We start from the raw sequence: 24237 nt of genomic DNA on the forward strand, positions 1-24237 counted from the left end.
GCAGTTTGAGGATGGTAGCCAAGGAGTGTGCCTGACCTTACATGCTCACATCTCAATCCCAAACACATTTAGTTCAAAGAAAATCACATTGATTTAAATTGTACTAGATAAGGGTCCTTGAAGATTCCAGCCTTTGGTTGGTTCATTTACATTTATTTAAACTCAGGCCTTTATTAATGACCACTGTATCTGAATCCGCCATTCTAAATCTGGTGGGGTCATATACTTAGCTTGGTGATAGAGTAAAGCAAACTGATCTAAGCTTAACCGAGGAAATATAACCATGCCCGAGTTCTTAAAGCAGGACTAGGGAAGCTGTGGCACCACCAGGGTCTGTTGGACTACAACTCCCATCATATGCAGCCATTGGCCATGCTGGCTGGGGCTGATGGGAGCTGCAGTCTGAGAACTTCAGGACAGTCACAGGTTCTCAACCCCTACTCTTAGTGAGCCACTGCCACTCCAAGGAAATTGCCTTATATGCCAAGTCAAACATGTGGTACTCAGTATTGTTGAGACTGCTTTGCAATGGCTCTCCAGAGTTTCAAGCAGCATTCCCAGACCTAACTGGAGATGCCCAAGATTGAATCTGGGAGCTTTTTCATGCTGTAAAGTAAAGGTAAAGGGACCGCTGACCATTAGGTCCAGGCGTGGCCGACTCTGGGGTTGTGGCGCTCATCTCGCTTTATTGGCCGAGGGAGCTGGCGTACAGCTTCCGGGTCATGAATAACCACTTTGTTGTTTGCTCAGATGGTAACTGAACTCCATATAATTGAAACTGATTACCTGAAGCATGATTTAGAACAATAGGCTTTGCAAAAATTGCCTTGTTGAAAGCTAGAGCAATGTAAAACATTACTTTTATCTCCAGTCATGGCCAACTCTGGGATTGTGGCGCTCATCTCGCTTTATTGGCTGAGGGAGCCGGCATACAGCTTCCGGGTCATGTGGCCAGCATGACTAAGCTGCTTCTGGCGAACCAGAGCAGCACACAGAAACGCCGTTTACCTTCCCACCAGAGCGGTACCTATTTATCTCCTTGTACTTTGACGTGCTTTCGAAATGCAAGGTTGGCAGGAGCAGGGACCCAGTAAAGGGAGCTCACCCCATTGCGGGGATTCGAACCGCCAACCTTCTGATCAGCAAGGCCTAGGCTCTGTGGTTTAACCCACAGCGCCACCCGCGTCCCTTAAAAGGTTGGATAGAAAGTAGCAATTGATGGTTAGCGAGGAAATATGGCCACATACAAGAGTGAACAGCATGTAAACTGTGGTTTAACCCACAGCGCCACCCACGTCCCTTTTTCATGCTGTACCCCTCCCGTATTTTTTACTGGTCTAGATAGCTTAGCAGTTGCACTTGGAATACTGCAGCTATGTGTATAAATGAACTGTAGAAGCAACAAGCACAACTGCAGTGTGCCATCACCCCAATGAGAGTTCCCACTACTGAGGAACTGATAACATCCTCAGTGCCAGAGTGAAACCTGACACCCTAGTTCTAGAGGAGAGTGTATATTCCCTAACCACTGTTGGGTGACTCCAAAGGGAATTGTCCCTTAGGGGATATGGTGGCAACCTATATGATTTATTCTTAGGAGAAAGGAAGACAGAACAGAATGGAGGGCAACTTGTCTCAGGAGTCAAAGGGCCCAGGTGAAAGCTGTGAGTGAGAGCAAGAGCAAGTGAGCTCTGAGTGTAAATCAGCACTTATGTCCAGAATGATGATTCTTCAACATCAACTTTGTTGAACTGGTTGTGTTGTTCGGATGCCTGATTATAGTCTTCCAAAGCGACTACTCTATTCCAAACTTTAAAAGGGAAGCACAATGCTGGTGGTCAACAAAAGAGGTTTGAAGACCCTCTCAAGGCAAATCTAAAATAATGTACAGTGGTACCTTGGTTCTTGAACGGCTTAGATGTCAAACAAATCGGCTCCCAAATGCTGCAAACCCGGAAGTAGGTGTTCTGGTTTGCGAATGTTTTTCGGAAGCTGAATGTCCGACGCGGCTTCCGCTTGAAGCTCCTGCAGCCAATCGGAAGCTGTGCCTTGGTTTTCGAATGGTTTCGGGAGACAAACAGACTCCCGGAATGGATTAAGTTTGAGAACCAAGGTACCACTGTACAATGGTACCTCGAGTTAATAACTTAATTCGTTCTGGAGGTCCATTCTTAACCTGAAACTGTTCTTAACCTGAGGTACCACTTTAGCTAATGGGGCCTCCCACTGCCGCTGTGCCACCGCAGCGCGATTTCTGTTCTCATCCTGAAGCAAAGTTCTTAACCCGAGGTACTATTTATGGGTTAGCGGAGTCTGTAACCTGAAGCGTCTGTAACCTGAGGTACCACTGTAGTATAAACACCAACAACTGGGAATCACTGGCCTGCGAGTGCTCCAATTAGAAAACAGCCTTTACCAAAGGTGTAATGGGCTTAAAAGATGCTTGAACTCAGGACAAAAGGGAGAAACATGCTAAGAGGAAGGCATGTTTGGCAAACCCTCACTGTGATTGACTCCTGCCTGGAAACCTATGTCCCCACTGTGGAAGGATGTGTGGATCCAGAATTGGCCTCAACAGTCACTTACGGACTCACTGTTAAAACTGTGTTCATGAAAGACAATCTTACTCGGCTATGAGTGATCACCAAAGAAGAAAGAATGTCCACAGTGAGTTACGGTATTTAATTCATTGCATTGACAAATAATCAGACACTGAATTTATGCCTCTGTTTTAAGTTATCCCAGTCACAAAATTTGGATTTTCAGAACCATAGCTGTCAACCTCCCATTTTTTTGAGGGAAATTCCCTTATTCCAGCGCTGCTTCCTGCTGCTATCCCGGATTGTTAGATATCCCGTAGACTGTCCCTGGGACAGGTGAGGCTGCTGATCCCTTATTTTCGAGGCTGCTGATCCCTTATTTTCAAATCTGAAAGTTGACAGCTATGTTCAGAACTGGAAGGGGGGGTTATAGAAAGGAAAAGAAATTAGCATAGTCTTTACCTTTACTATCAGAGTTGCATAGCAGGATGGGAAAAAATGAATGGTCTGAGACTGCAGTTGGAATGGGACTGGATAAGAGCAGAGCAAGATTCCTGTTGGGAAGGGTCACTATGCTTGTTTTGCATGCATTCAAGTTCTAATGGAATTAGGTGTACTTTTTGCATTTTATTTCCTTCTGACCACGTTGCTTACACCCCCAAGGTGCATATATATCTGGATGTATATTTGCGTGCAACTGAGGATAAGACCTGAATAAGTGCCACTGTATGTGTGTTAGTCTTTAAGATGATATGAGGTTCTTTGTTCTTCGTGTTGCATTGCAAACTAACAGTGGTATTTACCCCTCTGGAAGATATATAAGGCAGAAGCGTGAGAAGGGGTGAAAGACTACTGCCTCCATAGACCGTAAGGAAAGGTGGGGATAAGAGGTGTGTGTGGGAGGGAAGGAAAGTAAAAGAAGGATAATGATCAATAAACAGGAATGTAGCAAAAGGTTGGTTATAAAGTAGCAAATGATGGTCAAAGAGGAAATATGGCCACATACAAGAGTGAACAGCATGTAAACTGTGTATTTGCAACAATGTGGTTGATTTTATTGTTTTGTTCACCTGCACTCCTGCCTGCATTGTAGAATTGTATATGAACAAAAACATTTACTTTGAAACTGATTAGGAAATGGACCCCAATGGCATTTTTGAACAGGTCAGTGACGAGCTCACATGATTTAAACAACTGCCTTTATCTCAGCAGCACATTAAGGCTGCCATCCTATACCCAGTTATCTGGAAGCAAGCCTGACTGAACTCAGTGTAACTTACTTCTGAATGGACAGATAGAGGGTTGTACTGTAATTGTGCATTGATTGCCCAAATGAGCAATGCAGCCATTAGATATGCTGGTAGAGTCAGTTATTCAAAGGTTGGTGTAGCTTTAAAAATGTGCCCGGTGTTTGAATTGTTCAACGTTATGCTGGTTTCAGAGGTAACCCCCCTCCTTTAAAAATAAAATTTAAAAAATTATGTGTTTCACTTCTGAAAGACTGCAGTCTGATCTTATGAAGATTTACTCAAAAGGAAAACAATCAAAATTTAATGGAATGTGTTGGGACAACACCTCCCCCCTTTCCTTGGTTATATTATTATAGCTGAGAAGTAAAGCCCAAGTGAGTTATATCCTTTAAAAACGCACTGATAGTTGACACTCTCCACTGCATGACTTTGTAGCCGAAGCCAACTTTGGAGTTAAATCGAAAATATGCAAGAAATTGTTATTCATCCATGGCAAGTTGAAGAATGGCTACAGGTAACTCTTTCAAGTCAAATCCACACCACACATTTGTTTAATTATTAAATTTATACCCTATCTTCCTCCCAAAGGAGTCCAGGATGGTAAACATTTAAAAACATTTCCAGATGCAGACTGGGAGAAAAAAAATAAACTTAGCTTGTTGGGAAAGCATCTAAATCACATGGCTCCCCCCCCCCCGCAAAGCTGTATTTTACCTCCTGCAGAGCTCCAATTCCCAGCACCCTTGATGAACTAAAGTTCCCAGGATTCTCTAGGGGAAGTCATGTGATTTAAATGTATGGTGTTGATGTGACCAAGACGGTAAAACAGTAGTGATATTAGGCTGTGTGAGTTAAATCGGATGGCTCATTCAGTAGAGCATGTGATTCTTAATCTAAGGGTTGTGGGTTTGAACCCCACGTTGGTGAAAATTCCCTGCATTGCAGGGGGTTGGACTAGATGACCCTAGTGGTCCCTTCCAACTCTACAATTCTATGATTTTTATCACTCTGCTTTAAACACCATCAGCTATAACTACTACAAATCATATTCTGTACATTTTATGGAAAATGTCGCTAATTTTTATATAGAATTTTAACTACTCCTGTGCAACGTAGTTGAATCCAATGAATAACTAATTATGTGTACAAAGCACAGCATTTTACTAGGGCTGACCAAATTGTCGCAGCAGGATATTTAATGTTGGAAATAATAAATAAATCTTGTACGTGCTGCCAAAACGGAAACAACCTTCTGATTTTTGTCAGTTATGTACTGTATGTGACCCACAGACCAAGATTTGTTCTTTCTCGAGACTGTGGACTGCCTTTTACTCCACAATGCTGCTTATGGGATGGGAGTGGCACAGGTCAACCATTTCATGTTTTCTGCCCTCTCTTTCTCACAAAAAAACCCAATTTTTTAAAAAATAAAAAGAATCTCCTGCAAAACAAACAAACAAAACCAGCCAGCTTTGGGGTCAGTAACCCCACTTATTTGCACCATACCATGTGAACCGCTTAGGTGGTGCTCTGGTCTAAACCACAGAGCCTAGGTGAGCTCCCATTGCTCTGTCCCTGCTCCTGGCAACCTAGCAATTCGAAAGCACGTCATGTGCAAGTAGATAAATAGGTACCGCTCCGGCGGGAAGGTAAACGGCGTTTCCGTGTGCTGCTCTGGTTCGCCAGAAGCGGCTTTGTCATGCTGGCCACATGACCTGGAAGCTGTCTGTGGACAAACACCGGCTTCCTCGGCCTATAGAGCGAGATGAGCGACGCAACCCCAGAGTCGCCCGCGATTGGACCTAACGGTCAGGGGTACCTTTACCTTTTTAATTTCACTTATTTGAACCATGCCATGTGAACTGCTTAGAGATTTTTTCTTTAAAATATAAAGCAGTATAGAAATGATGATGATGATAATAATAATAATATTTTTTTAAAAAAACAACCACCTTGCCTTCCACTCCCACCTCACCACTTCGTCCCCCCCACATGGCTGAGTAAGCAACATGGATCCCCAGTGTGTGGTGTTTGTATGTGTGGTCTTGGGGTCTAAACCACTGAGCCTCTTGGGCTTGCCAATTGGAAGGTCAGCAGTTGGGGTGAGCTCTAATTGCTCTGTCCCAGCTCCTGCCAACGTAGCAGTTTGGAAGCACACCAGCACAAGTAGATAAATAGTGGGAAGGTAAACAGTGTTTCCATGAGCTCTGATTTCTGTCACAGTGTCCCGTTGCGCCAGAAGCGGTTTAATCATGCTGGTCACCTGACCCAGAAAGCTGTCTGTGGACAAACGCCGGCTCCCTTGGCCTGAAAGCCAGATGAGCGCTGCAACCCCATAGTCACCTTTGGCTGGACTTAACTGTCCAGGGGTCTTTTATCTTTTTTACCTTTACTTTTACCCCCACACGAGCACAACCCTCCTCCTGCTTGCTTCACTTTTCTTTGCACCATACCATGTAAACCGCTTTGAGATTTTTTTTCTTTAAAGTATAAAGCAGTATAGAAATTATGATCATGATAATCAGGGCTTTTTATTTCAGCCAGAACTCTCTGGAACTCCGTTCCGGCAATCCTTCCCGGTGGGCCATTCTAAGAGAATGAGAGAGGTGTTTGTGGTGAGTTCCTGCACCTCTTTTTCTAGAAAAATGGCACAAGTAACAACAACAACAACAGCAACAGTAATAATGATAAGAATAATAAATAAAATAATGATCATTATAGTAATAATAATTTTTTTTTAAATGATAATAATAATAATAATAATAATAATAATAATAATATAACAATGATAATGATAATAATAAAAAAATTAAATGATGATAATAATAATATAACCAAGAGAATAATGATAATGATAGTAATAATAATAATTAAAAAAGGATGTTCAGTGTTTTTTTCTGGGGGGAAGCAGTGGTACGCCTACCCCTAATCATTTTGTGAATCTTTGTACTTTTGTCCATTTCCTGTACAGTGATACCTTGGGTTAAGTACTTTATTCGTTCCGGAGGTCCAAACTTAACCTGAAACTGTTCTTAGCCTGAAGCACCACTTTGGCTAATGGGGCCTCCTGCTGCCGCCGCGCCGCCAGAGCACGATTTCTGTTCTCATCCTGAAGCAAAGTTCTTAACCCGAGGTACTATTTCTGGGTTAGCGGAGTCTGTAACCTGAAGCGTCTGCAACCCAAGGTACCACTGTATTTATTTCCCCCGATTTGAACTATAAAATGGTGATTTCCTTGAGTCAAAATGAGAGTTCCCCTAAACATCTTTTTAGGGGAAGAAGCACTGATGATGATAATGATAATGATAATAATAATAATAATAATAATAATAATAATAATATAACAATGATAATGATAATAATACCAACCACCTTGCCTTCCACCCTCCATCAAATGCCTCTCCCTCCTTCCTCACCCCCCTCCCCTTATGGCTGAGCAAGCAATTCTGCAGAAGCACGACCTTCCCCCTTCTTGCTTAACTTTTCTCCGCCGTGAGGCGTGTGTGTGTGAGAGAGAGAGGGGGGTGGGAAGGACGGGGCTGAGGGAAGAAGAGAGCTTCCCCCCCCCTTTCCTTTCCTTCCTTCCTTCCCTCCCTCTCCTCTTCCCCCCTCCCTCCCTCCTTCCCCACAATGCCCTGCGAGGACGTTGACAAGTGGATCCAAGATGGCGTAGAAAAGCAATGACAGGTAAGCCGGGACTTCCCCGTTCCCTCTCGGGGAGGGCGAAGGGCGAGGAGGGGGGCGTGGGCCGGCCGAGGGGCTCGGCGGGGCCCCGGGGCTTGGGGCGGGGTCCGCCGGGGTCTGGGGGGTGGGGAGCCGGAGCGAGGAGGCCGGAGGCCGAGCGGGGCCGGCGCGAGAGAGAGGGCCCTGGGGGCGCGGAGGGGCCTGCCGGAGCCCAGCAGCTCGGGGGCTGGTTTCCCATTCGGGGGTCCCGGTTGCCTCAGGGGGGCGGTGAGGGGCGAGGCGGGCCGCGGGTTCGAGCCCCGGCCGCTCCGGGGGAAGCGGGACCTTCGAGCTGAGGAAACCAGAGCCACGCACCGATGGGTGGGGTGCGTGTTGGCGGGCGGGCGCGTGTTTTGGCGGATCTTTTGCTTTTCCGAACAGCTAAAAGGGGGGCATTTCAGGCCGGCGAACGTGGAAGCTTTTATTTAAAGGGCGGGGGTAGTTAAAAAAAAACAAACCAAAACACAAAAAAAGCCCACACGCAACTCTTCAGGTTCGCGGGGACCCAAGGGCTCAACTAGACGGGCCAAGAAAAAGCGGTTTATATGCGCGGTATATGCGCGATATAATAACCTCGCGGCGCCAGGGGGCGCTGCCGAGCGACGTTGTTCTCCGCCCGTTTTTCCCTGTTTAAATGGACGGCGCTCCAAAGTGCGGGGTGGGCGGTGGGGGGTCTGGATCCAACCCGGGTCTTTGTGGAGCTGATCAGGGAGGACAAGGACTCCAGGATTTGAACGGGAGGCTTCCCCTCCTATCCACACCCTCCCCCCCCCCACTCTCCGCCCCTCCATGATCGAAGTTGGAAATAAATACTAGATTAAAAGAAAGAAAGAAAAGAAACGCACGAGAGGTTGAATGGGTTGCTGTTTCGGAGATGGTTGGGACGGGCAATGGTGAAATCGGAGATTGGGGTGGCAGGGAAATCGGTTCTTTTGTAAGCAGGCAAAAGGTGGGTGCCTGGAAAAGTAATGGCGTGGCAAGCCAGCGCAGGCCGTGCTTAGATCAATGGCGTGGGGAGTAAGGGAAAGTTGTGACCTTGCACCCTTTCCTAAGTGAAAATGTCGATGGAAGCAAGTGAGATTTTCAAATGGAAAAAAGGTCTGTGTCACAGAAGCTTGGTTTTTCTGTGGTGGTTCAAATACTATTAATTTTTAGCATTTTGATACACCTTAAACTAAAGCAAGGTACTTTTTTTTTTTTTTGGCAACACGCCTCCCCTTTGCAACTAGACTTGCTTGCACAAAAGTTGATGGCCAGTATTAGTTCTACTAGTTGTACTTGGAATAGGCCCATTGAAATCAAGGGAGTTTTAAGTAAATTAAGTCAGTTATTTTAAAGGGTCTGCTCTGAGTATGATGAACATAGGATGTTGCCCCAGAGAACTAAGCTTTATGAAATACAATGTTAAAAAACAACAACCTTGATTGTAACTTCCTGGATTGGGATAGCTTATGGAAAGGAATTTTCTTTCCAGTGGAAGCTATATTTTGGGCTCAAGGCCTGCCAGGATTTACTACATAGTTTAGCCACCAGAAATAACAGAATGCTGTTCAGGCTAGGAACTCAAAACAACTTCACAGTTATGTGTGTCTGAAATTAAGGATATGTTGGTGAAATAGTTTAAGCAAGGAGGGAATATGCTTGTGAGTGTAGTGCAAACTGGAGAAAATGGCTTTTTGAGTAACTTGGCCGAAGCCACACCTGAGAAACAGCCTAAAAAGTAAGAATTACTATTTCAGTACAGTACTAAAAGTAACTTTGACTGAATATTAGAGTGATATTATTTGCAGGGTCAAATATGCTGTGATCACAAATGCTGTGAATGAAGCTCTTCACTTTATAAAGGGTGCAATTCAGCACACACTTTCAAGGAAGTAAGTGAATTCAGTGATCTGAGTAGAAAGGTATCGAATTTGAATGTCCATGTAGTTTGTGGAAATAAACCTTTTAATTTGAGGAGAAGCCCAAAACCATAGCAGTTATTTTTTGTATATTTTATTCTACAATTCTTCATTTAGTAAAAGTGCAGCTTATTTATTTTAAAAAATCTATTCTCTACATGACTGTTAAGAAACAAACCTCAAAGCAGTTTACAAATTTGGAGACATGGTTGTGTAGCAGCTGGCTTTTATTGTTACATACATACAAGCAACATTTTCTCTCTCCCAGGGTCCAGAATCTTGTATTGTAAATGGTAAACATAATTTCTAGTGGATAAATGATTTTTTTTTTTTTAAGTTAAGCACTTTTAGAGCTGGAATATAGCAAAGACTGAAAAAAATTGTAACTTTTTATATTGTATTTGCTTAGATAGGTAATTAGTTCTTTTTAGAAAACCTATGTCAGCAAACAACAGTTTCAACAGTTCCCAGACTTAAAGCTAAGGAGCCTACTAATGGAATTCCTTTGATGTCTTTGGAATCACGTGATGGTCCCACCCGTAGTTGATTCTGCTGTTATGCCATAATGCCTTCATGGTTGTTGCTGATACCCTCTGTTGCTGATCTTCCTTGTAATCCTCCCACTTTTGAGAATTATTGTACTACGGCTAACGTAAGTATAATGAAATCTATGGTCTGAAGGACTTTAATCTTAGCAGAGCTGGTTATGTAAGCAACGCCTTATTTGCAGTGAACTTTCATGTGGATCTGGTTTAGGCTTATAGAAAATATTCACAGTGCGCCAAATGCATAGTGGTGAATCAGTGAGGAAGTTGATGGCTGTTGTAACAACATTTGTATGCTACTTTCCCACCACTCACTGGCCCTCAAAGTGGCTTGCAGTTGATAATTTAGTGTTCTGTTGGAAGCCGCTCAGAGTGGCTGGGGAAACCCAGCCAGATGGGCGGGGTATAAATAATAATTTATTATTATTGTTGTTGTTGTTGTTATGGATAGCATACAAAAAATTCTGGTGACAGCCCCCACAATCATCCATGCATTTGCTAGATCAGCCTTCACCAATCCCATTAGCTCCACCCAGCACTATGCCCATCTGTGTTATGGGTATAGTGGTGCTGATCTCCCTTGTGAATTCATTGAGATAATGTCTGTGAAGAGTGCTTTGTAAATGCTAAATATTATTAATATTTTATTATCTTTTTTCCAGTGTAAGAAAGTACCCCATCTGTGCCATAGATATAGGACCATCAGGCAGATCTCCCTTTGGCTGCTTTGTAGCAACAGAGTAGATGCCTGAATGCAGCTCAAGAAAGAATGAATGAAAAGGAAAAGAACTCAAAAGAAGAGATGCAGGCCTCAAACTGGTGTTTGGTAGGATCCTTTTTTAATTTGGCAGAGTAAAACCTATAAATTTTCTCAAGTATTTCAATTTGTAAACTTCCATGGGGAGAATAACCAGATACATTTTTTCCTGAAGGAAGAATCCCTTGAGAGTAAGGTACCTAAGGCTGCAATATACTAAACAGGGAGTAACGCTATAATACGAAACTTACTTACTTCATTGAAATCAGTGGCACTTGAATTTGAGTAGGTATTCATAGCATTGTGCTGTAAGCCTCATTGAACACAATTGTACTTCTGAATAAACAGATACAGGATTGCACGTTAAGGAAATAATCTTTGTAGGAAGATAATATCTTATCTCGTTACCCTGATGAAGATTTCTGATCACCTTTGGGCAGACGGTGGTTTTGACTCTGCTGCAATACAATTTTTCTACCAAGCACCAATTTGAGGCTTGTCTGTCATTTTTTGAATATAGTTCAAGACAACTCTTTTTATTTACACACACATCTATTCTACAACTCAGTGTATAGCATAATGGGTGGAATTAATTTTTGAACTAAGTATTACAAAGTCAGAGAGTTGGAAGGGGCCTCAAAGTTCAACTAGTCCAACCCGCTGCTGATGCAGGAAACCTATCTAGCAGTTTGAAAGCATGCCAGTGCAAGTAGATAAATAGGTACCTCTGCGGCGGGAAGGTAAACGGCATTTCCATGTGCTCTGGTTTCCGTCATGGTATTCTGTTGTACCAGAAGCATTTTAGTCATGTTTGTCACATGACCTGGAAAACTGACTGTGGACAAACGCCGGCTCCCTTGGCCTGGAGATGAGCACCATACCCATAGTCGCTATTGACTGGACTTAAATGTCCAGGGGTCCTTTACCTTTACCTATTCTGCTGGTCAGGGAATAACTAGCAGGGACTTCTCAGGAGGTCATAAAGATTGACTAGGGGCAGTATTCTGCTAGGTATTTTGGTCCAAAGTCGTTTAGAGTTAGATGGCCCAGTATCTAGAGCCATCTCTGTATGAATCCTATTCATATTGTCTTGTTTGCAGTGATTTATAAGCCTACATGGAAGCCTTTTTTGGTTGGATGGTGGGATGAAAAAAATCTGATGTGGTCTTCTGCCTATGCTAGGTATAGTGCCTATACTTTACTGCCATGGCTGCATGCTTCATGGTAGTTACACCCTCCACCACATGCTAGTGGAAACACAGTCCCCATCTTCCTGCCAGAAAAGGTAGGTGTATAGTTGCACCTCCATTGCATTTTCTCTTTCAATGGCTAGGAAAGGAAGGAGAAAATGCACAGCTAGTCAAAATCAGTGTTGTATTCTTAGAAAGGTCTTTGAGCAATAAAGTAAACTGGTATTCACAATTTACTTTACTCCTAGAACAGCATGCTGAGAAAGGAGATAGAGGTTGTTCCATTGAGCAAGCAAAAACGCTTGCATTTAGAAAAGGATCACCTTAGTGCGATGTTTAATTCCTCCCAATGTGTGGTGAACTTGACTGGCCAAGTCTTGTCTAGATTTTTTTAAAAAAATGCTTTAAATAGCTTGCGATGTTATCTCAGAAAGGGTAGAAGTATTTTGGGCATTAATCTTTAGTTTTTAATTTTTAACAAATGTTACTGGTTCATGCATCTGATCTTTTTTAAAAAAATTCAAACATCTCAAACAGAGTTAAAATAGACCTGCTACTGCTTTACATTGAGCTTCGCATTGAGCTCAGTTATATTTGTATTCCAAACTATTTATACTATTCATATCTATCTAGGAATTAAACAGGTTCAGCATCTCAAAGTGGATGGTGATAAAGTCACATCCTAATATACTCTGACACTTCTTTGCTATTCTGGAAATGTGATAATGAAAGCACCCTGCATTTTCATTGAGGTTCTGGCTTCATTTGAGCCATTGCAGCCACTTCAGGGATTCCATACACAAAACACATGGTGTTCATAGCTTTTCCTCCCTCTGCCCTATTTTTTTCCCTTCATGACACATTGCTCACTCACCTTTCACAGTGTATCTTGCTGGTGATAGACACAAAACAAGGCCTTGTTTCATCCATTGGTAATTCCAGCTGTTACTGCTGTCTTCAACCTTTTCACAAAAAAGCAAGTTCCAATGCACGTCAAAGTGCAAGTAGATAAATAGGTACCACTCCAGCGGGAAGGTAAATGGCGTTTCCGTGCGCTGCTCTGGTTCACCAGAAGCGGCTTAGTCATGCTGGCCACATGACCTGGAAGCTGTACGCTGGCTCCCTCGGCCAATAAAGTGAGATGAGCGCCGCAACCCCAGAGTCGTCTGTGACTGGACCTAACGGTCAGGGGTCCCTGTATCTGTACCTTTATGTAGCCTATGCCAAGCAGATGTCAGATAACTACTGGTAGGGACTAGTTCATATTTTGAGGGGGGGAAGAAGGCAAGTTGTGCACACTCTGTACAATTGCTCAAAGTTGACAGATAAATGAAGATGACACATGCTCTCTCTGATTACGTGCGTGTGAGAAAGTGAGTGCCACAGAAATATGCATACCCTTTCATCATACCTACACACACAGACATATCGGCATGTTTCAGATATATTAGCATGTTTCAGTATGTGTGTACTTGCAGTATTTAAAGTTAGCAGTGGGGCATTTAAATAAAAAAGCTTGTCCACATTTCTGCTAATTCATTAGAAATTCACTTTGTCTGTTGCCCTCATCGGGAAGCTGGACTTGTAGAAGCTTGCTGAGATGAAGATTCACACAATTGAATATTATTATTATTATTATTATTATTACATTTATATAGGCATGGATGCTCAGAACTACAAGTGGAAGGAACTTTGTGGAAGATGCCACTGACCACTTTTGTCCTTTCCCAGCAGCCACTGCACTGCATCCCATGCTATTCAAAGGGGGCTACTGACCCTCTGGATAATTTATTCAAGGAGTGCAGGGAGCTGAAAATTTATTTTGCAAGCTCTCTTCTACTCAAGTTTCTTGGAATCCAAAATCATAAACTTTTTTACTTAAAAATAATCAAAGCACTTTAAAACAAACAAAAAAAAGAGAACAGTGTGTAAAAACAAACCATGCAGGAGAAGCTTTAGTGAATCAGTGGGTCGTATGCAAAGGTGTCCACAAACAAGCAGAATGGACTTCAGTGCATACAGGTGGATTTCCTCTTCCCTGCAGCTCCTGTGCATGCCATCAGAATCTGCTCCCAGTGGTGGAGCATGTTCCCATGGAGCCTGGGGCAGGGCGCGGAGGGTGAAGGAGCCAGCTGCACATGGCCAGCCCTCGCTGTTGGAGCACTCGCCACAACAGCTATGTACACTTCTCATGCGCCCTCCCCATACGGCTTTGCAAGGAGTGTTTCCATGGCGGGGCTCAGAGGACGAACACAGCCTGCTGCTCCAGACTGCCGCTTCGGTGGTGAGGGCTTGCCTAGCGCAGCGGGCTCCGTTCACCCTCTGTGCCCCGCCATGGAAACGCTCCTTGCAAAGCTGCTCGGGGAGGGCGTGTGAGAAGGGCACAACAGTTATGCGCCCTTTGATCCCAGCCTCTCCTTTGCCAGGCTGAGGCCCTTCTCATGCTCCCCTCCCTGTGTGCTTTTTCCCAGCCTCACAAAGCCACGCAGGGCTGACTTGGAGGGCGGTGTGAGCAGCATGCGCCCAACCCAAAATTCGCCCGGGTCAATTGCCCCGACAGCTTCCCCCCCATGCTACACCCCTGTCTGCTTCAGAGGATTTGGGAACTCTTAAGACCAGATTTGGGGCTGTAGTGGGGAGGAGAAGAAAGTAAAGTCCTATTGCATGAGCAAAAGTCTGCTCATGCAACGATTTATTGACTTTCTGCTATGGAATCTTTATTTTTTCCTAGAGAATGTAACATAAGAATATAAGAAGAGTTTGCCGGGTCGGGCCAATGGTCCATTTAATCCAGGATCCTGTTCTCATAGTCTCCAACTAGATACCTATGAGAAGCATGCAAGCAAGACCCGAACACAAAAGCACTCCTCATTGCAGCAACTAGTCTTGAGAACCACACTGTCTGTAACTGTGGAAGGCAGAACATAAACACCCAGGCTAGAAGGCATTGATATTCTTATCCTCCATGAATTTTTCCAGTCCTTTTTTAAAAGCCGTTCAACTTGGTGGCCATCCCAGCCTCCTTTGGGAGCGAATCCCATAGTTTAGCTTGCTTCTGCCAGTGGGAGATCTATGAGCAGAACTCCATTCATGGGAATCTCTGGATATAAATCAATGTATTTAGAATTGTAAAGTCAGAGTAAGTTCGAGATCAAGGGAGCATTAACAGTTACACGCAGGGGGTAGGTTGTTAATCTGTCAGTCTCGCTACCTGCAAAAGGAATAGACGTGGCTGTGTTAAAACTGAAGTCCTTTGCTGAGTCGTAAAATAGGTCTGTCTTTTAAAGTGATCTAAGTTAGCTTTGCGAGCCCTACTGTGATTTTTTTATGATACAGTCTCCAGAAATACATCTGGTATTGAGAACAGACTGAATTAGCTGAATGTTGTGTAATCTTTGGGTTTGCAATGCCTGGGGACTATGTCTCGTGATCTTGCCTGTTTATAAAAGGACCATACTTCCAAGAGATTTAGTGGGTAAACAGTGAAAGGACAAGGGAAGCAGGATGGTTGATCTGCATGCTTGTATATGTTCAAATTGCCAGAAGTACCGTATTTTTCGCCCTATAGGACGCACTTTTTCCCCTCCAAAAATGAAGGGGAAATCTGTGTGCGTCCTATGGGGCAAATGCAGGCTTTCGCTGAAGCTTGGAGAGCGAGAGGGGTCGGTGCGCACCGACCCCTCTCACTCTCCAGGCTTCAGGAAGCTATCAGCAAGCCTGGGGAGCTCGCGGGAGTTCCCGCAGGGGGCTCTAGGCTGTGGATAGCAGCTTGCTGCACGGAGTGCGGAGCACACTGAAGTGGAGCGCCCCGCGCTTCGGGCAGACATCCACAGCCTAGGGAGCCCTGCAGGAGTTCCCGCAGGGCTCCCTAGGCTGCGGATAGCAGCCTGCTGCACGGAGCGCGGGGAGCGCTGAAGCAGAGCGCCCCGCGCTTTGGGCAGACATCGGGCAGCCCCACAAGCTCGGGGGACAGCGGGGAGGCGCAGCGCCACCATCCCGCTGTTCCCCGACCTGGTTTGGATTCCCCAACCTGGTTTTGGGGGGGGGGGGAATAAAGGAAAAAATTTTAGGTGCCCCCCAAAAAACTAGGTGCGTCCTATGGGCCGGTGTGTCCTATGGGATGAAAAATACGGTATTAAGCAAAGTTCATATTCTTTATTTTGGAGGAACATGCTCCGGATTTCTAGTTACGTATATGGGTGGTATTCAACTAAGTTTTACGTAGAGCACACCTGTTGAAATTAATGGTTCTAACTTAATCATGTTCATTAATTTCATTTAGCCTACTCTGAGCAGGACATGTGTAGCCTGTGTGGGAGCAAAGGATACAAACAAGATAGCTATCCAAATATTGTTGACAAACTTTCTTTTTTGGAGATTTGCTTTGGCCTGCTACTGGTGTCCAATTAAACGAGTCTTCTTCAGCTCCCTGTTTGAGTGGTGATTCTGAATCACAGCTAGAATTGTATCACTTGCTCTTCCTCTCATTTTGAAAATATGTCTATCCATATTACTATACTACACAACACTGAAATGTTAAAATCTTTCTTTGATTGTCCTTGAATCTTCCTGCCACACTTGCCATTCTCTTCAGCCACACCAATGTGGTGTGTCACACCCTTTGAGCACCCCTATATTAAAAGAAAACTGGTTGCTGCAGAAGATGAGTATATTTGTTTTTGTACTTATTAGCTGCTATCATAACTGAATATAGAAATGTTTGTTCATTGGAAAATTACTTTTCCATTGAACTGTTAGTTCAGCAATACAAGGGTTATGAAGATTTCAGAGACAGTGGACAGTTATACAGTCATACCTCGGGTTAAATATGCTTCAGGTTGAGCATTTTTGGGTTGTGCTCCGCGGAGACCCGGAAGTAACGGATCACGTTACTGCCAGGTTTCGCTGCTCGCGCATGTGCAGACGCTCAAGCGGTGAATCGTGACCCACGCACGCGCAGACACGGGTTGCGTTTGCTTCAGGATGCGAACGGAGCTCCGGAACGGATCGCGTTCACATCCAGAGGTACCACTGTACTTCTGTTCTACCCAGCTTCAGAGGAAACATACTGCTGTGCATTTTCAGGTGGCATCTGGGTCCACAACAAAATATTAAAGGGGATATGCTGAATTCCTTTCCAATTCCTAGTGCACACTGATGTATTGGTGGCTGGGGGAAGTAATCAGGAAGCTTTGGTAAGTAACAGGTAGGTTTGCTAGGTTTGCACTTGTGTTGTGTCACTGATCAATTTGTCAGACAAAGCACTGCTAGTTGGAGTGTGTAATACAGCTTCACTAAATACAGAAGAAGCAGAGTTTTAACTTGGAAACTTTTCAAATTGGCTTCATATAGAATGGGCATAATGTAGAAGTAAATTTGTTAAAGTATACGCAAACCAGACTAGCTGTGAGCAGTATGCCACCGTTTGAGAACAACCTGTTTTGGGAGTAAAAGTCTAGCTCTGTGCTGGATGCTATATTTGCCTCATACTATATTGTAAAAATTCAGACTTGTAATGCTATCATGGAAGTATGTCCCTTTGGTGCAAAACTCTATTTCAAATCTCCAATAATATTTTCCCCAATATTCTACAACATTTTGAAGAACTGTCCAGCTGACCATGTTTAGGTTTAAACACATGTAACTGGAAAAGTGTTCTGATGATTCAGCGGGGTTCGTTTAGACGCAGTGGTGTCCAAACTTTTTCCAAAGAGGGCCAGATTTGTTGAAGTGATTTGTTGAAGTGATGGGCTGTGAGGGCTGACCAAAGGGCCGACCAAAGTTACTTACCTTTTTTAAGGATTGAAGTAGTTGAGGTTTTTTTAGGATTTTACCCCAGGAAATAAACTGCCACAGGGGCCGGATTAAGCCGACCGGTGGGCTGCATTAGGCCCCTGAAACGGACTTAGAACATGCCTGGTAGAGGTAGTTGATAAAATCTGACATAATAAATAGGTATTCTCCATCCTACTGATATAAAAAGAAACCTCAGAAGAAACCAGCTTATCTATATAAGTTACAGTTACAGGTAATTTCATAAGTACTACCCAGATGAATCAGTAGTGTTAATATGTTGATAGAGACATGTTTTGTATGTGTTCTGATAGGGCAATGGTTTTCAAAGTGTAGTCTAGGGAGGTCTGAAATCCTTTGGCAGCTTATCAGGGGAAAAGTAATGAAGGTCAGTACTCCCAGAGACACAACTTGCTCAGCATTACTATGCAGCTGTAGGGGCATATTCCGTGTTCACACAGGACAGAAGCAAGGACCAGCAGGCCTGGTATGTACCATAATGAACACTGCACACTATGATATGCCTCAAAATCCTCTAATAATAGGGATTCCTCGGGAGAAAAGCTAATGTGGAAAGGGTTTCCTGAAGGTAGAATCAAAATCACTGTGCTGGGTGCTCCTTTTCAAAACTGGATTTTGATTCCATTTTGAGTTAGTGGGATTCCCTCCCACAAAACTTTCTAAAGTTTTGGATTTAAATACAAGAGTAATAATCCTCTTTAAGAATTTTTTTTGGGGGAGGGCAGTAAATGTCTTCATTCTGAAATATGTTTTGTAAGTATGTCTCTAGACTTTGAATCTGGAATGCTTGATGAGGGATTTAAGCTAAACAGCAAAGTGTTGCTCCCCTCCTTTATGCAACATTTACAAATGCAAAGCTGTAGTATTGAATTTTTATAGTATTTCCAAGCTGCTTGTCTTAAAACATTCTGCAAGTTTGCTTGCAATGAAGATTGAATTATTTTTATAACATTAGAAGTTAATTACGCCTTCAACCAGAAACTGTAGAAAATAAATAAAAGATGAGAGATGCTTCTAATGTGGGCTCGATTTGTTGGTGTGTTTAATTGTTTGCACTCTACTTTTAGTGGGGGAAGGGATTAGCAGGCTGCTAGCACGCTAATAAGAATTAGTCCTTGTGAACAACATACTTCTATAATCCTGCATACACTTCACCACTTAACTGTCTCTGTTTCATGGCAGCTGGCTTTTAGGACAGTATGATCACATCTTATGCAGGGGTTCAGTTCCAAGAGTTCTACACATGCACAAAAATCTATATATTGGTGTCTAAAGGATTTTCTTAAGAGTGATTTTGATGTGATGCTAGGAATGAGGATTGCAGGATGCCAGTTGATCTTTTTTATGTTCTGACAAGTTCATGTTCAGCAAAGTTGACTGTTATAGTTGGAGTCCTCAGGTGGATGTAATTCATTTAAGTGTGAGATACAGTGCTGACTGAAGCATACTTCCTTGCCTCCATCCCTTTGCATCCCCCCCCCCCCCACTCATACACAATTCTGTTGTTGGCTTACTTGGATGACTTGTCTTAGCCCTTGCTGTGCCCCATAGACACTTGTGTGTGTGTGGTTGCACCCATCATTCCACTGTAGTTATGGCCCCGATTCTCACTTTAGAGCAAGGATGGGGGAACCTGTTGCCAGATATTGTTGGAATGCAGTTTCCACTAGCCCCAACCACCTTGATGTATGGTCTGGGTTGATGGGAGTTGTATTTAAACAACAATTGTAGGATCATGACTTCCCCACTCGTTCAGTGTATTTGGGGGTGTATAGCACGTTAGGGAGACTTGGCAAAATGAGTCTTTGCAACTGGGTTCTATAAAAGGAATAGTCCCATACCAGTTGTTCTGATTTATATTTAAAGGAGCCAAGCCTCCCGAAACATTCCTCTCATTTTCATTTGCACTATGTGAAGCAGTAATAAAGGGAATAACTCTTCTGTACGTGCCACTATGTTACACCGAGGACTTTCTCTTTTTGAAGATCAATCTAGGGAAAAGCTGTTCACACTGTGCTGCTCTGTATTGAATCCAATTAAAACCCTTGCCAATCTGCTATTATTGATAAGGAGGCCAATTGAAATCCTGCTTATATCTTCTTCATTGATCAGTGTGTTCAACAGAGGTAAATATAAAGCAAGATATGTTGCTGTGACGTTCACCAGTTGGCAAGGATGATGGCAGGAGGGAGCAAGGCTTTCTTCTTGCTGAGCAATTGGGAAGAATATTTTGCCTAATATCTCTCGAATGACAGAGACTAGAAACTTCGTTGGAAAAAAGTAAGCTAGGAAACCAAATTGCTGATCTATTCATTGGGCAATGAGTTGCATTACAAAATAAGTCAGAACTTGATTAACTAGGCAGGGGTAGCCATTGTGCCACCCAGATGTTGTTGGACTTCACCTCCCACGAGCCCCAGACAGCATGGCTAATGGTCAGAAATTATGGTAGTCGTAGTCAGTGACATCTGGAGGGCAGCATATTGGCTACATTTGAACTATGGCAACACTAAGCTTGTGGGTGCTTGCTATGTCACCATGCCAGTTTCCAGCAAAAGTATGACAATGCTTGAAAAAAATTCAGCAAGTGCTTTAAGGCTAGAGTAGGGTTGCTAATTTGCCTTACCTATCTCTTCCCAAATTATGTACAAGAAGTAAGCTAAAAGGTAAAGGGCCCCTGGACCGTTAAGTCCAGTCAAAGGTGACTATGGGGTGCGGCACTCATCTCGCTTTTCAGGCCAAGGGAACCAGTGTTTGTCCACAGACAGCTTTCTGGGTCATGTGGCCAGCATGACTAGACTGCCTCTGGTACAACGGGAGACTGTGACGAATGCCAGAGTGCACGGAAACGCCGTTTACCTTCCCGCTGCAGCGGTACCTGTTTTATCTACTTGCACTGGTGTGCTTTCGAACTGCTAGGTTGGCAGGAGCTGGGACAGAGCAACGGGAGCTCACCACTGTCACGCAGATTTGAACCGCTGACCTTCCGATCGGCAAGCCCAAGAGGCTCAATGGTTTAGACCACAGCACCACCCACTCCCTTGCTCAAGAAGTAGATTTGCATTGGCTAATTTTGCTTTGCATTTGGAGGAGCAACTCCTTTCGATATTCTCAACTTCCACTTTCATCCTTGCTCAGAAGATGTCATCTGAGATGCAGTTTTAATGTGACCAAGTAAGAAGGAATATGTCTACCTATTTAGTCATACCTTCTTAATATCTTTGCTAGACTAATAATGGCACAGATTACATGTGACTATAGGACAGGTAAAAGTACATGATACTGTAGGAGAGAGAAGTTAACTCTTAATACTGTGTTTCCTTAACATTTTGTAGCACTAAATTGAGAACCTTGCCCAGAAGTTCTTACTGGAGTAGTTTCAGCTTAAAGAATCAGCAGCATAGGTTTTATTTGGGACTTTTGTATACTGTATTCAGGCACTATTTTCATTCAAAGTTCTCTGCCCTACCCTTCCTAGCTGCTGTGATTAAATCAAAATATTCTGGGTGGGACGCAAGTTTCAAATGCATGGAGTGTGCAGCTGATAAATTTCCTGGTTTGGACTGTGTATTTGGGGGAAGCTTAGAAAACCACTGGGCTAAAAGCAGATTGTTGAGGATTGTTGAGGATAATATGCAATAACTCTTTAAGCATTTTCCATATGTTCCTTGTCAAATATTTCTTTCTTGTAAAAATGTAACTCACTACGGGGCTTGAAGAGAATTGCCTTTGCATTTTAAATAAATGATAACTACTCTATTGGGACACTAATTGAAATATCTAAAAGCTGTTATTTTCTTTTTTATATACTTGGTATACTAATGTTATTGGTAATACCCATGCAAATGCCCAATTTCCTACCAATTCCAAAGAAAACAGGTTTTTTGTTAGTTTGCTTTACGATGGGCATGTAGTGTACTGCTTTCCTTCACAAGCTGCAATATCAACCATTAGAATAAAAAAATCTTCAAGTGCTGTGAAACTGGTCTGTTTTTATTGTTGTTTTGTGTAAAGTGAACCCTACTGGAAGCATTCAGATGTTTTCAGTATATTTTGCAATCTTGGACCCTATGTATGTGTTTGTATGACTGTGGATTAAAGTGCGGTAGGTAAGGAAATGATCACTGATGGCTATTTTGCAAAAGTAGCATGAACTAATGCTGGGACGGGGAACTGTAAGTTGTTGGACATCAGCTCACATCATCTCCAGCCAGTATGGTCAATGGTTAGGATTCAGGAATGATGGGAGTTGAAGTCCAATGATAGGAGAGCCACAGGATAATCATTCCTGACCTAGGGAATTCTGGTAGACTTAGAAAAGCCATACCAAAAAAGTTAAAGCTTTCACGACATATTTAACAGTACAGTGGTACCTCTTGTTACGTACTTAATTTGTTCTGGAGGTCCGTTCTTAACCTGAAACTGTTCTTAACCTGAAGCACTGCTTTGGCTAATGGGGCCTCCTGCTGCAGCTGCGCCACCGGAGCACAATTTCTGTTCTTATCCTGAAGCAAAGTTCTTAACCCGAGGTAATCTTTCTGGGTTAGCGGAGTCTGTAACCTGAAGCGTATGTAACCTGAAGCATATGTAACCTGAGGTACCACCGTATTGTGTATTTAAAAGTGCTTCCATTTTTGTTAAGCTCCCCCCACATCATATGACCCACTAACAACAGAGAATTGTGGGTGCAGCTTGGTGAAAGGATTGTTACCGCTGTCACAGTGCAGGTATGAAGCTCAGTAGACTGCATTTACTTTTACAGTTGGCCAGGTTTTGCCATCTTTTGTGGCCAATAACTTAGGAGATTGATGAACTGTTAATAGTTTTCTCAAGGCTGTGGAAGATATGCACATAAGTTAGACATAGTTCTCTATATGCATCTGACTATTTCTTCTGGCTCAGGACACCTCTGATTATTGTCAGAAGTGTGTGAGAACATGCCACTGGCAACTTGCTTCTTGTTGTGTTTTGGTAGTGTGTCCCGTCCCCACCGTGACATAATGATGGTGGCAAAAGTCACCTTCATATATACGAAGAAAATCACAGTAGTATCGGTCTTGGCATTGACTGACTGGCATGAAACAAAATGTAGGCAAAAGTTTTTACCAGTGTAAAATGCAACATAGGCTTTGGCACGTTGCTCCCTTTATGCAGTTTAGCTTCTTATCTCCTTGATTGGATAAAGGGCTTTTAAACACCTCCCCCTGCCGCTGTGTGACTACTGACAGAGTTCATCTCTCATGCATCTTATCTTTGAATCCTCTTTGCTTGAACCACATGAGCAATGGTTTCTACCAGAACCACAGCTGTTGCTCACACTGGGGATCATACAGTGTGTGTGTTTTATGTGTATTGAAGTATTTTGATTGTTTTTTGGTTCACGGGGAGTGGGGGAAGCTGCTATGGTGTGCAATAAATGGCAGTTCTGGGCCAAAACTTCCCCCCAAAACCTTTTGCTATGGGTGGTGGTGGAGAAATAGATATTACATCAGGAAGGTGAAGGAAACTGCATTCCCTCTTCTGCATTTTTTGGGAGAGCCAACTTTCGGCAAAACTGGAGAAACTGAGTTTTAAGCTGATTTTCATGTTGTATTTTCTGAAGGGTGTTGTAAAAGTTGTGGGCATGTGTGTGACTTTTGCACTCCTCAAAACTCTGGAAGGTGAAAGGGGGGACCCACTGGAAATAAATTGGAAAAGGCCCACTGTGGGGAGGCAGACTCTGCAGAAATTGTGTCCCCTTTCCACAGAATGAAGCCTCCACTGGACCAAAGAGCCTTCCGTCTGTGTGAAGGACACTGTTGGATACATCCCACTGCATTTCTTGCAAATGTTTATTACCTATTGGAGTGCTTGGAAGAGAAGGATGGTAATTTAAGCAGCCAAATAGTTTCTTAGAACTTTTAATTCCCTAACAAGCCATAACTTCTACTATTATTCAGCTATTATTTTCAAGATTTTGGGGTGCGCGCTGTGCTTTTCCAAGGGCTCAACTTTGAAGGCATATTTCTTATTTCAATCAATGGTTTCCTCCCAAACCCTCCATTGTGATACATTTTAAGGGATAGGTTCATGCAGTTCATTCTGAAAACATTGATTGGAAAGACTGATAAGTTTAGGTAGTGATTTATTGCTGTTGTCAGTCAGCCACAGTCATATATACTCTAGTGAAGTTTTTAAATTAAAAATGGGCATGCCATTATGTTTTCTAAAGTGAATGCAAAAGAACCATAATCACTTGTCTCAAGAAGTATTTAAGATATTTCTGTGGTCCATATGGTGCTCTGACAGTGGAATGCAGCAATTCACTTAAAGAATTAAATCAAGTATTTTGAAAAAGGTCAGAAGGTCAGTAAGGATCAATATATATTTCCTAAGGCTCAGACAGAGCTACTCAATCTTCACCAATATATTTTCAGGATTTCTCTTAGATTGGAAAAAGTGCACAGACAGCACAGAAGTGAGAAGCACTCAGTGTGTTTTTCCTTTCCACAACCAATAACAATCTGTGGGGCCCATA

The 24237-nt window shown here is 43.2% G+C and overlaps 1 protein-coding gene across 4 annotated transcripts in view; it reads left to right on the plus strand.

Moving 5' to 3' along the window:
* Positions 1-7367: 7367 nt before the first annotated feature.
* HELZ (helicase with zinc finger) overlaps positions 7368-24237 on the plus strand; it is a 115343-nt gene continuing 98473 nt past the window's right edge. For 2 of the 4 annotated variants that reach the window (XM_080994337.1, XM_080994339.1), the window contains exon 1: positions 7368-7477. The gene's annotated coding sequence lies outside the window, so the exon portion shown is untranslated. Of the gene's footprint in view, positions 7478-10621; positions 10786-24237 lie in introns of all 4 variants that reach the window. The other 2 variants (XM_080994338.1, XM_080994340.1) reach the window with 2 other exon arrangements.

The sequence above is a fragment of the Podarcis pityusensis genome (genome assembly GCF_964106645.2).
Source record: "Podarcis pityusensis genome assembly, chromosome: 2".
In the NCBI taxonomy this organism is placed as follows: domain Eukaryota; kingdom Metazoa; phylum Chordata; class Lepidosauria; order Squamata; family Lacertidae; genus Podarcis; species Podarcis pityusensis.